Raw genomic sequence first — 17138 nt, forward strand, 5'->3', positions numbered from 1 at the left:
TATGGAAAAGCTGGGTGGTGACTGTTGTAAAGCAGGCATACGGATTGTCACCCAGCTTTCCTACAAGCGTATGTAGTTATTAATGGCTGAATAGAATCCTTAGTGACTGAACAGAAGAGGACGGGGCAGGACGTACGGAGCTGCAGGAGGCTCTTATTGTCACCGTGCATCCACTCGTATCAACGTGTTAATCTGGTCCGAGCGCTGCGCCCGTCCTATAGAATATGAGGGATGCTGCCAGGACATGCACAGATTGTCCTCCCACCTACACACCTACACAAGGCAGACAGACACCAGCCCAATACAACATGTAACGTGCCATCTCCATACAGCTCATAGGGAGGGAGGTCCACGCTGCCGGCTCACAGGAATTCGTGTGGGTTCAAGCTCAGAGGAAAATGTAGAGAAAGTGCATTTCAAAACTCCTACTGGAAAACCGTGCCCGGCTCATCACATCCTAGAGGACTGTGCCCAGCTCATCACATCCTAGGGGACTGTGCCCAGCTCATCACATCCTAGAGGACTGTGCCCAGCTCATCACACCCTAGAGGACTGTGCCCGGCTCATCACCATCTCAAAGACGACTGTGCCCGGCTCATCACACCCTAGAGGACCGTGCCCGGCTCATCACATTCTAGAGGACTGTGCCCGGCTCATCACCATCTCAAAGACGACTGTGCCCAGCTCATCACATCCTAGAGGACTCTGCCTAGCACATCACATCCTAGAGGACTGTGCCCGGCTCATCACCATCTCAAAGACGACTGTGCCCAGCTCATCACACCCTAGAGGACTGTGCCTGGATCATCACATTCTAGAGGACTGTGCCCAGCTCATCACCATCTCAAAGAAGACTGTGCCCAGCTCATCACTATCCCAAAGAGGACTGTGCCCGGCTTATCACTATCTGAAAGAGGACTGTGCCCAGCGCATCACCATCCCAGAGAGGACTGTGCCCAGCGCATCACCATCCCAGAGAGGACTGTGCCCAGCGCATCACCATCCCAGAGAGGACTGTGCCCGGCTCATCACATCCTAGAGAGGACTGTGCCCGGATCATCATCATCTCAAAGAGGACTGACACCGGCTAATCAGCATCCTTGAGAGGATTGTGCCCAGCCTATTGTCATCCTCCCAGAGAGGACTGTGCCCGGCTTATCACCATCTCAGAGAATACTGTGCCCGGCTCATCGTCATCCTGCTGAAGAAGACTGTACCCAGCTTGTTGTCATTCTCCCAGAGAAGACTGTGCCCAGCTCATCGCCATCCCAGAGAAGGCTGTGCCCTGGTCATTGTCAGCATCTCAGAGAGGACTATGCCTAGCTCATTGTCATCTTTCTGAAGAAGACTGTGCCCTGGTCCCTGTTGTCCCAGAGAAGATTGTGTCCAGGTCATTATCATCCACCTAGAAGACTGTGCCCAGTTTATCTCCATCCCAGAAAAGTCTGTGCCCGGATCACTGTCAGTATCTCAAAGAGGACTGTGCTCGGCTCATAGTCAGGATCCCAGAGAGGACTTGGACTGGGTCATTGTCCTCCTGCTGAAGAAGACCAAGTCTAGGTTATTGGCATTATTCGGGAAAAGACAGTGCTCAGCTTATATTATCCCAGCGAAGAATATACGCAGGTCACTGGCATTATTTTGGACAAGACAGTCATTGGCATTCTACTGGATAAGACTGTGCCCAGCTGAGTGGCATTAATATAGAAAAGACCAGGACGGCAAATCATGGGGCTTGGCATCTGAGGGGCACTTTAGCTTGGTGAGTGATGTATTGTTTCTTATCATAGTGTAGTTGTGTTCCTGCTCCAATACTTATAATAGCTGATCGAAATGATCGGTCCTGGTCTGATTGGAATATTGACCAGAAGGTCTTCGGAGTTCGTCCTGGTTGTTGGTAATTATTGGTCACTTGCTATGATGCAAAAATATCTTTTTTGTCTGTTTTTGCCTTAAAATATCTGCATAAATCATATTCTTTCGTGGGTTGGAAATGTTGCCATGTAACCCTTCATATCAGCAATGGGTTACTATCTCCAGCGTTTCAAATATTATTTGGGGGCTTTATTCATTGATGGGGGTCACAAACGTGTATGTCATGGTAGGGACAGGTGACACAGGAATCAGGGTACGATGCGGACACCAGGCTTACAAAAATATATACTCTATTTTAACAAACTTGGTGATGAAGTTGGCAGTAGAAGCTTCTGTTAATAGATAAGTTATATGTGGTTATTCGGAAATGCTAGACAACCCAACTGACTCTAACTAAGAATATACTTAAGTGTGGTACAGTAACAATCTGTTATAAATCCCCAAAATCACAACACATTTCAGCTGTAGAACACGTGGTAGTACCACCCAACGTTTCAACCTAGAAATAGTGGTAGCCTGCACACAGTCTGAAAGTAACCCAAGTGCTGTCCAATAACTTGTCCACAACTGGGGAATAGCTATGTGTCCCTCTGGTGTCGGCTTGAGCTCGGGTATTTTAACTGGCAGGCCTGTTTTTAGGTCACTACCCATGGGCCACGGCAGGCCTTTTCCTGAGGACCCACCTCACTTACATATCTCCAGCATGTTCAGTACTGTAATGTAGGTGATGCATCTTTGGACATCTGTTGGGGTTACTCCAACTTGCAGAGCTGTAGGACGATGTGAATCCTTTGTAGCATTCTCTCTAGCTGTAGACTCTCAGCTTTGTTCTCTCAGTGATGGCGGTTCTGGCGCATTATGGAGCTGCAATTCTCAAACACTGGCTGCCTCCTTTCTTATGCAACTGCCCCTCTCTAAGCCAACTCTTCACTCCTTTGGCAGCTTTCTCTCCCGGCAATGCAGTCTCTCTTAAGGCTCACTACTGGTACTACTGGAATTGCTCTCCAGTTGCAGCTCTCTATGATCTCAAGTCCTCCAGATCTCCCATCTGACCTCTGCAGCCAAGTCACATACAATAATGTATAGAGAAATACACAAACTGTAGTAATTATGACTCACAGTAGAGATCGCCCTTATACCATCAAAATTACATAACTATAACATCCATGGTTCCCTTCTTACATGTAGAGGACGTGGAGATGTTATGCAGATAGAATCTTATTATCAGACTGGGCTGTAATCACTGATAAACTCTGGATATGTGTGTTAATGGGGTCCACAGAATGCTGGGGGAACATGTAAAGGTGAAGGGAGGGGCTCCAGCTTAGGCTGCCCTATCACCATTCGCTATGGGAGGTGTGAATCTATGCAGGGTTCCCCGTCCTACAAGCCATTCAAACAAGTAGGAGGCAACCAGCCCAAATGCCACTGACCACCATCTTTTTAAGAATGGGGGGGGGATTTGCAAACAAGCAGTGGGCTGTCCAGTACAGAGGGAGGATGTGTGGTCAGGACGGGCCCCTCGGTCTGTGACCCTGGTTCATATCATCCCCATAACTATGTCCTTCCACAGTAGATATTTTTGTCATTATCACCCCAGATCTGCGGCTGAACGGCAATGCTTTCTGTACAACACTTATGCTTCCTTCCCACGCACATTTTTTTGTGGTGATTTTTTTCTGGCTTGTAAAAAACACAATGAATTCAGTTTATTTTTCTAAAGTCTTTTTTGCTTTTATGTTTTTTTCTTTTGGCTTTTTCTTTTCCTAATGTACATATGTCTATTTATCGGAAATCGCCTGAAAAATAAAACCCCTATCTACGATATGCTGTGTATTGAAAAATACATAATGAGCCCAAATAACACAAAAATAAGAGAACACAACATAAAAAAAATGTTTACAGTGTGTTTTACTACTCCCTGTCAAATTACAGCTAACATCTGGCTACAGTGCCTTTTGCTGCAAAAAATAGAGTTTTTCGTAAAAGCGCGTTGTGTCAAATCATCCTTAGGCTGGCTTCACACTGGCTAGAAAATTGTGCGATTTTCTCATGATGCAAGAGTAAGTGAAAACGCATGATTATGAAACCAATGATTTTCAATGGTTTCATTCTCATTTGCGATGTCTTCACTCCCGCGATGCTGCGTAAAAAAAAAATCGCAGCATCTCCTTCCTTTTTGTGATATCGTCCATTGCTTTCAATGGGGCTGGCAGCAGCAGCATTGAAATCAATGGGAGAATATTGCAATCCCCTGCTGCGGCTGTGACAGCTGCGGCAGGGGATTCCTTAAGCCCTGCAGGAAAGCAAAGCTGTTGCATCCAGGGGTTTCCACATTATTTCAATGGGGCTGGTGGCAGCAGCGCTGGCCCCATTGAAAACAGCAGGAGAACATTGCGATCTCCTGCCGCGGCTGTGACAGCCGGAGCGGGGATGAAGAGAATCCCTGCAGGGATGTGAGACTGTTTCCATGTGAAAACGCCCCGCATCCAGGGTTTTTCAGAATTGCGAGGGCGATATCGGGTCTTGATTCACGTCCGGATATCGCTTTCGCCAATGTGCATGAGCCCTTAGGGTGGAATTCACACAACTGTATTTGTGCACGCATTTGCGCATGAAAAATGTGCGCACGGAATACGCAGAATATAGAACCCATTTTTTCAATGCGTTCTTTTCCATATGCGTATTTGGCAGGCACATTTCAGTTGCGCAAAAAAAATATGCAGCATCCCCTATTTTCCTGCGGATTTGCACGGGGAAAGAGAACATTTTGAACTCGTGAAACTAATTGGCCATTTCTATGGCTGGGAGTATCAGTTTGTGTTTTTTTACGCATGCAATCGCGCACAACTTGCATGAGCAAAAAATACAGTAAAATATGCAAAGGTTTGCCGCAAATACGCATACGCTCATGTGAATCTGGCCTTAATCTAATGACCTGCCATAAAGTATCAGCTGTATTCACAAAGTAGATCGAAGGTCCAGCTATGTGCAATTCAGGGGCGTAACTATAGAGGATGCAGGGGATGCGGTTGCACCCGGGGCCAGGAGCCTTAGGGGGCCCATAAGGCCTCTCTTCTCCATATAGCGAGCCCAGTACTATGAATAAAGCATTATAGTTGGGGGCCCTGTTACAGGTTTTGCATTGGGGCCCGGGAGCTTCAAGTTACGCCTCTGATTCATATCTAAAGCCTTTAATGATTCAGTTTAGAAGCTTATTGGCATCAAAGAAGCTTATGAAAGCCAAACGGGCTTGAAACGCGTAAGCTTCCTTGACGCCAATTAGTTATTAAATTGAATCATTAAAAGCTTTGGGTCTGAATTGCTTGTTGCCAGATCCTTTTTGTGACTGCAGTCTGTGACTTGAGGTCGTACAAGTGGTCCTTGCACTTGTCTATGGGCCTTGAAGGCCACACATAGACCATTTGATGGGGGAGCTGACCCAATCTAGCTTTTGGTTTTACTAAAAGTATCAGCAGTGGCTACAAAGTTGTAAAGGAATGAATGGAAGTGAACAGGTCCAGTAATGTCATACTAGTCCGGTCGGTGGGGTCTGGGTGAATGTGAACTATGGAGTCTCCTTTAGGATTAGGGTGACTTTCACGTGTCTTGAGTCTCCTCTATGAAGTGGATGGTGGTGAGAATCACCCTGCTCCCCATTCTCTTACACTCCGGTTTGGCGCATACTTGCATTACTTGGGTTTCTCGGATTACTATTTGCGATATTTACACAAAATGTTCATTTTTTTTGCAGATCGCACCTCATCACAAGTTTATGCCGGATATTTGGAGACACTTGCACAGAGCCGGTAAGCACACAGTTGCTCTATTTTCCCTTATTGTCATTGAATGTCTCCACATGGTCGAGTAGCTGTGTTCATTACCACTGCATGTCACCTGTCATGTCATACAATGACACGGGAACAGACCTTCTGCTCCCAGCTCTGCGCTAACAATGCTTCCCGTAAATGAGATTCGTTTTACTCTCTTCTCCTTTGATGATTTCGCCGCCGCTGTCTGATTCCTGAATCCTGATGAAACACATCCCCAGTGACCGAGTCCTTGTCCTCTCCGCTCCGGTTCTATCACATCTTTCCTGCAGTTTCTTAGTTATAGAATCTTTTGGAAGAGCTGTTTGACAACTAATCTGCCTCATATGACCTCACTCAACTTTTTCAGAGTCCTCAATGGCAAATATGGTTCATAATTTGATATTTCTGGATATCTGCGGTGGATTGGCCATTCAGAAATCTGGTAAAGCTTAGCAGAAACCCTTGTGGTGGAGTCTGACCCGGGTCCTCTCTTCTCATGAGTCCTACAAATGCTGCATGGTATACTTGGACATAGATGCAAGCCATAGAGTTGCTATAGTGCCCTTAGAAATAGAGAGGTCCCCATTCTGGTTGATACCTTTCCCTTTGCTTTTTGGATGGGAGAACCTGTGCAGAACTATGTTTTTTTTTCAGAAGAACTTCACACAAGGGGTAGGAAATTGGTCAAATAGGCATTAAATGGGGGTGAAAGTTCCAGTAGGGTTGGATAACCTCCTTGGGTAGTCATAAGAAGACAGACACACTGAGATACAGGATGACAAAGATCTTAAAGGGGCAGTCCGGGGGGGAAGTAAATTAAGTGAAATCTATTCAGCACTATATAATAACATACAAAGCCATACTCACCTCACCGTTTCTGCAGTGCCCGATCCCCCGCTGCACCCTTTTTCTGGCTGCAACATCCTGTCACTAACCTGCAGCAGCCAATTACAAGCTGTTTGTAATCAGGATCAGCCAGTAATTGGCTGCTGCCATCACATGACTCTCTGATGGGACATAACGTTAGAAGGAGAGTGCAGCGGAGGACTGGCCACAGTTGGAATAGGAGCTGTGGGGAATGGATGAGGTGGGAAGGACTTTTTTCTATCCAGGCTATCCCTTTAATAACTACTGGAACTTAATGTATCCATAAGCAGTTCATCTTTCTCAGGTCTTTGCAAGTTTCGACCTCCGGGCACAAACAAATTCACTAATGCAGTTCAGTTACAAAACAAGTTCTTCCACTGGCGAAGCGGAAGTTGACTTATTACAGGCGCATGTACAGCGGTCCTCAGGGTGAAGGCTTATAACTCGGCTTACCTCCTCCTTACATGACTCTGGTGTCAGTCAGTTGATTACTTTTTCCCTATTGTCACGGTCCTGGCATTCTTCAGTTGTGTTAGATCCTCTGACGGTCATAGTATCAGTCCGATCCGGCGCTTCTGGGGGGTTGATGCATACAGAACGGGTATATGCTGATGAAGACTCCGTAAATCACTGTTCCTCTCCTGGGTACACTGAGTCACTTGCCTAGCTTACCCCTGCGCTTGCTTTCAGTTGCGTCACACTCACTGTCACCTGACTTCTTTTTTGGTGGGAAGCCACTCCCTTTTATAGCACACCAATGCTCATGTAAGTGCACGTGGTGTGGTTACGCCTTTGTGCTCCCACATAGCTCAATATGGCATCTGAGCTCATAACACCATGGCGCCGTATTAATTAGGACATGACTAGCTGCACCACCTGAAAGCGTTACAGGTAAGATGGGAAGATTACACTTTTTCCTATTTAAGAGCTCATTCCCATGGGCGTATTTGCACACATAAAAATTGTGTGCGCAATATGGAGACAATAGAATACATCTGGACATAGTGCAAATCATTCCACCAGTAAAACTGTTTCCCCTAATGTAGCCCTGTGTATAACTCAAAGTCCGAAGGTGTGCACACCAAATCGAGGCCGAGCCTCACTTACACCCTGACGTTGCAGCAATGTCCATAGTCCTCTGGTGGCCTGATCCAACACTTTTGCAGCGCTGGTCCAAACTCTTACTTTCACAGATCATTGAATCCCAGACTGCCCTTCAGTCCCTGTCCATTAGAATCCTTTTGCTGCTCATAATTTGCCCCTGATCACCAGTCCCTTGCCCCAGATGCCTGCATGGCTGGCTTAATCCTGCGGCGGTTCCAACCATTTCCTCAGCAGAGGAATCCGGTTGCACATGCGGCTAGTGTCACTCCCAGTCACAGGACTGCTTCCTGGTCGCTCCCAGTTCAAGGAGATGGCAGCTCCTGCCTTCTTCCACCCGCAGCCGTGAACATTATAGCTACCACTGTGGTTGCAAAGCAGTTCTTTGGCACAAAACATAACTTCTTTATTCTATGACAACGATGTGCTTACTCAGTGTGCTCTATTGCGTTTAGTGTATGTCAAAAAATTGGAAAAACATGGGGGTTTTCTTCGAGAAACAGTGCCACACCTGTCCATTGATTGTTTCAGGTATTGCAGCTTGGTTCCATCCAAGTGAATGAGGCTGAGCTGTAGTACCACATACAACCTGTAGACTGGTGGGGGTTGTTTTTGGAAGAAAGCAGCCATGTTTTTCTAATCCTGGACAAACCCTTTAAGCCTTTCCTCACCAAGAATGGTAGCTTGCCCCAATAAGTATTAACCCTTTCCAATCCACTGTCTGATGTCTAAAGACATTCTGATTGAAGGCTGTACAGCTTCCGATGTCGGAAAATGTCCGGCAGGGTATTCTTACTGTATCTTACTGTCGGCTCTGTTGTTGGGGACCTCTCCAGCATGTCCAATACCGCAGTACTGGCTGTAGTCAGCAGATGGCGTTATTATATAATGATAGATAGAGAAAACTCCCTAGGAAACCCTGAATCCAAAATTGGATTGCAAAGGGTTAAGTTCTACAGTAGAAAGAACCCCATAGGATAAAACACAAATGGGTCCCCATGCTACAAATTCACGTCTCTGCACATTCAGGAGCTGAAGGCTGTTAGGACCAACTGGTCAGATTTACACCCCTCGTTACCATCAGCCCCATAGCAAATGCAGGAGCCTCTACTAATCTCCACTCCGAGAGAAGACATCTACGGACCAATTAGTGCGACAAATCTATACTGCCATTACTTTCTAAGAATGGCCTATGGCGCCTCCCACTCATTAGCATAAGGAAATCTGTAGATGAATCGCTAGGTGCTCATGAAAATCTCTTTCGTGTCAGCATGCTCTCATGAACATTTATAAAGCGTGAGCGCCCTTTAAAGTTCTAAATGTAAAGCTGTATCTGTGATGTGCGGCAGCGCAGCGAGGTCGGGTACACAGACAATGCTTATTATGGTTTCCAGAAATAAAGTACAGCTCACAACCAAAGCACATACATTTTGGAATGGTAGTAATTGACTCTAATTATCATTTCTATTGTTAGGTGATCCGGCTGCTTCCTGTTGAGCTTTTGTTATCGGACAGTTAAAAAGATAAGGCAAAACATCCCAGCGAAAGGCTTTAATATGTTCTCTAAAAGAAGCTACATCAAAATGTCGCTTCATCTATAATGGTCTCGCGTGGGCTGAATCTTCCTCTGGGGATCCGAACAGATAAATCGGCAGCCACAGTGGGCCAGAGCCTAAAGGCATCAAAGACATGTCTGACTTATTATGAAGCACTAAAAATGATCTGGTGGGAAATTAATAGAGTAATTCCAGTCACAGCTGACACAGAAAGTATCCTGACTTTAAATGGTTTAGAAAACATGTAGAAGTGACAAAAACAATATAATTACTACAATGCTGCCTTCTTCGTACAAGAATAAAACGAGTATACTAATGCCTCATATGTACAGGAGTACAGCTACTATAATAGTGCCCCATATGTACAAGAATAAAACTAGTATAGTACTGCCCCCTATGTACAAGAATATAACTACTATAATACTGCCCCCTATGTACAAGAATATAGCTACTATAATACTGCCCCCTATGTATAAGAATATAACTACAATAATACTGCTCCCTATGTACAAGAATATAACTACAATAATACTGCTCCCTATGTACAAGAATATAACTACTATAATACTGCTCCTATGTACAAGAATATAACTACTATAATACTGCCCCCTATGTACAAGAATATAACTACAATAATACTGCTCCCTATGTGCAAGAATATAACCACTATAATACTGCCCCCTATGTATAAGAATATAACTACTATAATACTGCCCCCTATGTACAAGAATATAACTACTATAATACTGCCCCCTATGTATAAGAATATAACTACTATAATACTGCTCCTTATGTACAAAAATATATCTACTATAATACTGCTCCTATGTACAAGAATGTAACTACTATAATACTGCCCCCTATGTACAATAATATAACTACTATAATACTGCCTCCTATGTACAAAAATATAACTACTGTAATACTGCATCCTATGTACAAGAATATAACTACTATAATACTGCCCCCTATGTACAAAAATATAACTACTGTAATACTGCCTCCTATGTACAAGAATATAACTACTATAATACTGCTCCCTATGTAGAAGAATATAACTACTATAATACTGCCCCCTATGTACAAGAATATAACTACTATAATACTGTCCCCCTATGTACAAGAATATAACTACTATAATACTGCCTCCTATGTACAAGAATATAACTACTATAATACTGCTCCCTATGTACAAGAATATAACTACTATAATACTGTCTCCTATATACAAGATTATAACTACTATAATACTGCTCCAATGTACAAGAATATAACTACTATAATACTGTCTCCTATGTTCAAGAATATAACTACTATAATACTGCCCCAATGTACAAGAATATAACTACTATAATACTGCGCCCTATGTACAAGTATATAACTACTATAATTCTGCCCCCTATGTACAAGAATATAACTACTATAATACTACCCCCTATGTACATGAATATATCTTCCATGATATTGCCTCCTATGTAAAAGAATATAACTACAATATTATTGCCCCATATGTACAAGAATATAACTACTATAATACTGCTCCTATGTACAAGCATATAACTATTATACTACTGCCCCCCATGTACAGGAATATAACTACTATAATACTGGCCCCTATGTACAAGAATATAACTACTATAATACTGCCCCCTATGTACAAGAATATAACTACTATAACACTGCTCCTATGTACAAGAATATAACTACTATAATACTGCTCTTTATGTACAAGAATATAACTACTATAATACTGCCCCCTATGTACAAGAATGTAACTACTATAATACTGGCCCCTATGTACAAGAATATAACTACTATAATACTGCCCCATATGTAGAATAATATAACTACTATAATACTGCCTCCTATGTACAATAATATAACTACTATAATACTGCACTACGTAGAAAAATATAACTACTATAATACTGTCCCCTATGTACAAGAATATAACTACTATAATACTGCTCCTATGTACAAGAATATAACTACTATAATACTGCCCCCTATGTACAAGAATATAACTACTATAATACTGCCCCCTATGTACAAGAATATATCTACTATAATACTGCCCGCTATGTACAAGAATATAACTACCATAATACTGCCCCCTATTTACAAGAATATAACTATTATAATACTGCCCCCTATGTACAAGAATATAATTACTATAATTCTGCACCCTATGTACAAAGCTAACAGTATTATAATACTGCCTCCTATGTACAAGAATATAACTACTATAATACTGCCCCCTATGTACAAGAATATAACTGCTATAATACTGCCTCCTATGTATAGGAATATAACAACTATAATACTGCTCCCTATGCACAAGAATAAGGCTGGGTGTCCACGGGCGAGATGTCATTGCGAGATCCGCTGCGATAAATTGCACAGGGAGCTCGCATGACGCGCTTTCCATAGGATAACTATTGAAAGGGCGGCCCACTGCATACAAGCGGAAAATCATAGCGATTTTCCACTTGCGTGATTAAAATTCCTGCATACTGCGATTTGCAGCAATTCTCTGCAGTGAAACTATCATTAACATAGGCTCATCGTAGAGGCCTATTAGTGCTCCCCCCTCCTTCCTCGTGGCGGAATATTGCTAGCGATATTCTGTCATGGCCATGGACAGGCGGCCTAAAACTACTGTAATACTACTCTCCTATATACCAGAATAAAACTACTATAATACTGCCCCCTATATACAATATAGCTACTATAATGATGCCCTCTATGTACAAGAATATACTAGTATAATACTTCTCCTTATGTACAAGAATATGACTACTATAATATTGCTCCCCTATGTACAAGATTATAACTAGGTTGGGCAAATATATGTCTAGGATGAATTAGTAAATCCTGCACTGAGCAGGGGGTTGGACCCGATGACCCTGGAGGTCCCTTCCAACTGTACCATTCTATGATTCTATGAACTACTATAATACTGCCTCCTATGTACAAGAATATAACTACTATAATACTGCCTCCTGTGTACAAGAATATAACTACTATAATACTGCCTCCTATGTACAAGAATATAACTACTATAATACTGCCTCCTATGTACAAGAATATAACTACTATAATACTGCCCCCTATGTACAAGAATATAACTACTATAATACTGCCCTTATGTACAAGAATATAACTACTATAATACTGCCTCCTGTGTGCAAAAATATAACTACTATAATCCTGCCCACTATGTACAAGAATATAATTACTACAATACTGCCTCCTATGTACAAGAATATAACTACTATAATACTGCTCCTTTTGTACAAAAATATATCTACTATAATACTGCTCATATGTACAAGAATGTAACTACTATAATACTGCCCCCTATGTACAATAATATAACTACTATAATACTGCCTCCTATGTACAAAAATATAACTACTGTAATACTGCCTCCTATGTACAAGAATATAACTACTATAATACTGCCCCCTATGTACAAAAATATAACTACTGTAATACTGCCTCCTATGTACAAGAATATAACTACTATAATACTGCTCCCTATGTAGAAGAATATAACTACTATAATACTGCCCCCTATGTACAAGAATATAACTACTATAATACTGTCCCCCTATGTACAAGAATATAACTACTATAACACTGCCTCCTATGTACAAGAATATAACTACTATTATACTGCCTCCTATGTACAAGAATATAACTACTATAATACTGTCTCCTATATACAAGATTATAACTACTATAATACTGCTCCAATGTACAAGAATATAACCACTATAATACTGTCTCCTATGTTCAAGAATATAACTACTATAATACTGCCCCAATGTACAAGAATATAACTACTATAATACTGCGCCCTAAGTACAATAATATAACTACTATAATACTGCCTCCTATGTACAAAAATATAACTACTGTAATACTGCCTCCTATGTACAAGAATATAACTACTATAATACTGCCCCCTATGTACAAAAATATAACTACTGTAATACTGCCTCCTATGTACAAGAATATAACTACTATAATACTGCTCCCTATGTAGAAGAATATAACTACTATAATACTGCCCCCTATGTACAAGAATATAACTACTATAATACTGTCCCCCTATGTACAAGAATATAACTACTATAACACTGCCTCCTATGTACAAGAATATAACTACTATAATACTGCCTCCTATGTACAAGAATATAACTACTATAATAGTGCTCCCTATGTACAAGAATATAACTACTATAATACTGTCTCCTATATACAAGATTATAACTACTATAATACTGCTCCAATGTACAAGAATATAACTACTATAATACTGTCTCCTATGTTCAATAATATAACTACTATAATACTGCCCCAATGTACAAGAATATAACTACTATAATACTGCGCCCTAAGTACAAGAATATAACTATTATAATACTGCCCCCTAAGTACAAGAATATAACTACTATAATTCTGCCCCCTATGTACAAGAATATAACTACTATAATACTACCCCCTATGTACATGAATATATCTTCCATGATATTGCCTCCTATGTAAAAGAATATAACTATAATATTATTGCCCCATATGTACAAGAATATAACTACTATAATACTGCTCCTATGTACAAGCATATAACTATTATAATACTGCCCCCCATGTACAGGAATATAACTACTATAATACTGGCCCCTATGTACAAGCATATAACTACTATAATACTGCCCCCTATGTACAAGAATATAACTACTATAACACTGCTCCTATGTACAAGAATATAACTACTATAATACTGCTCTTTATGTACAAGAATATAACTACTATAATACTGCCCCCTATGTACAAGAATATAACTACTATAATACTGCCCCCTATGTACAAGAATATAACTGCTATAATACTGCCTCCTATGTATAGGAATATAACAACTATAATACTGCTCCCTATGCACAAGAATAAGGCTGGGTGTCCACGGGCGAGATGTCATTGCGAGATCCGCTGCGATAAATTGCACAGGGAGCTCGCATGACGCGCTTTCCATAGGATAACTATTGAAAGGGCGGCCCACTGCATACAAGCGGAAAATCATAGCGATTTTCCACTTGCGTGATTAAAATTCCTGCATACTGCGATTTGCAGCAATTCTCTGCAGTGAAACTATCATTAACATAGGCTCATCGTAGAGGCCTATTAGTGCTCCCCCCTCCTTCCTCGTGGCGGAATATTGCTAGCGATATTCTGTCATGGCCATGGACAGGCGGCCTAAAACTACTGTAATACTACTCTCCTATATACCAGAATAAAACTACTATAATACTGCCCCCTATATACAATATAGCTACTATAATGATGCCCTCTATGTACAAGAATATACTAGTATAATACTTCTCCTTATGTACAAGAATATGACTACTATAATATTGCTCCCCTATGTACAAGATTATAACTAGGTTGGGCAAATATATGTCTAGGATGAATTAGTAAATCCTGCACTGAGCAGGGGGTTGGACCCGATGACCCTGGAGGTCCCTTCCAACTGTACCATTCTATGATTCTATGAACTACTATAATACTGCCTCCTATGTACAAGAATATAACTACTATAATACTGCCTCCTGTGTACAAGAATATAACTACTATAATACTGCCTCCTATGTACAAGAATATAACTACTATAATACTGCCTCCTATGTACAAGAATATAACTACTATAATACTGCCCCCTATGTACAAGAATATAACTACTATAATACTGCCCTTATGTACAAGAATATAACTACTATAATACTGCCTCCTGTGTGCAAAAATATAACTACTATAATCCTGCCCACTATGTACAAGAATATAATTACTACAATACTGCCTCCTATGTACAAGAATATAACTACTATAATACTGCTCCTTTTGTACAAAAATATATCTACTATAATACTGCTCATATGTACAAGAATGTAACTACTATAATACTGCCCCCTATGTACAATAATATAACTACTATAATACTGCCTCCTATGTACAAAAATATAACTACTGTAATACTGCCTCCTATGTACAAGAATATAACTACTATAATACTGCCCCCTATGTACAAAAATATAACTACTGTAATACTGCCTCCTATGTACAAGAATATAACTACTATAATACTGCTCCCTATGTAGAAGAATATAACTACTATAATACTGCCCCCTATGTACAAGAATATAACTACTATAATACTGTCCCCCTATGTACAAGAATATAACTACTATAACACTGCCTCCTATGTACAAGAATATAACTACTATTATACTGCCTCCTATGTACAAGAATATAACTACTATAATACTGTCTCCTATATACAAGATTATAACTACTATAATACTGCTCCAATGTACAAGAATATAACCACTATAATACTGTCTCCTATGTTCAAGAATATAACTACTATAATACTGCCCCAATGTACAAGAATATAACTACTATAATACTGCGCCCTAAGTACAATAATATAACTACTATAATACTGCCTCCTATGTACAAAAATATAACTACTGTAATACTGCCTCCTATGTACAAGAATATAACTACTATAATACTGCCCCCTATGTACAAAAATATAACTACTGTAATACTGCCTCCTATGTACAAGACTATAACTACTATAATACTGCTCCCTATGTAGAAGAATATAACTACTATAATACTGCCCCCTATGTACAAGAATATAACTACTATAATACTGTCCCCCTATGTACAAGAATATAACTACTATAATACTGTCTCCTATATACAAGATTATAACTACTATAATACTGCTCCAATGTACAAGAATATAACTACTATAATACTGCCTCCTATGTACAAGAATATAACTACTATAATAGTGCTCCCTATGTACAAGAATATAACTACTATAATACTGTCTCCTATATACAAGATTATAACTACTATAATACTGCTCCAATGTACAAGAATATAACTACTATAATACTGTCTCCTATGTTCAATAATATAACTACTATAATACTGCCCCAATGTACAAGAATATAACTACTATAATACTGCGCCCTAAGTACAAGAATATAACTATTATAATACTGCCCCCTAAGTACAAGAATATAACTACTATAATTCTGCCCCCTATGTACAAGAATATAACTACTATAATACTACCCCCTATGTACATGAATATATCTTCCATGATATTGCCTCCTATGTAAAAGAATATAACTATAATATTATTGCCCCATATGTACAAGAATATAACTACTATAATACTGCCCATATGTACAAGCATATAACTATTATAATACTGCCCCCCATGTACAGGAATATAACTACTATAATACTGGCCCCTATGTACAAGCATATAACTACTATAATACTGCCCCCTATGTACAAGAATATAACTACTATAACACTGCTCCTATGTACAAGAATATAACTACTATAATACTGCTCTTTATGTACAAGAATATAACTACTATAATACTGCCCCCTATGTACAAGAATATAACTACTATAATACTGCCCCCTATGTACAAGAATATAACTTCTATAATACTGCCCCATATGTAGAATAATATAACTACTATAATACTGCCTCCTATGTACAATAATATAACTACTATAATACTGCACTACGTAGAAAAATATAACTACTATAATACTGTCCCCTATGTACAAGAATATATCTACTATAATACTGCCCCCTATGTACAAGAATATAACTACTATAATACTGCCCCCTATTTACAAGAATATAACTATTATAATACTGCCCCCTATGTACAAGAATATAATTACTATAATTCTGCACCCTAGGTACAAAGCTATCAGTATTATAATACTGCCTCCTATGTACAAGAATATAACTACTATAATACTGCCCCCTATGTACAAGAATATAACTGCTATAATACTGCCTCCTATGTATAGGAATATAACA

The 17138-nt window shown here is 40.2% G+C and overlaps 1 protein-coding gene across 2 annotated transcripts in view; it reads left to right on the forward strand.

Moving 5' to 3' along the window:
- The first annotated feature begins 599 nt into the window (after window positions 1-599).
- MAG (myelin associated glycoprotein) overlaps window positions 600-17138 on the forward strand; it is a 67137-nt gene continuing 50598 nt past the window's right edge. For both annotated transcript variants that reach the window (XM_066606520.1, XM_066606519.1), the window contains exons 1-2: window positions 600-1762; window positions 5630-5684. The gene's annotated coding sequence lies outside the window, so the exon portion shown is untranslated. The remainder of the gene's footprint in view (window positions 1763-5629; window positions 5685-17138) is intronic.

This window comes from Eleutherodactylus coqui, chromosome 6 (assembly GCF_035609145.1).
Source record: "Eleutherodactylus coqui strain aEleCoq1 chromosome 6, aEleCoq1.hap1, whole genome shotgun sequence".
Lineage (NCBI taxonomy): Eukaryota > Metazoa > Chordata > Amphibia > Anura > Eleutherodactylidae > Eleutherodactylus > Eleutherodactylus coqui.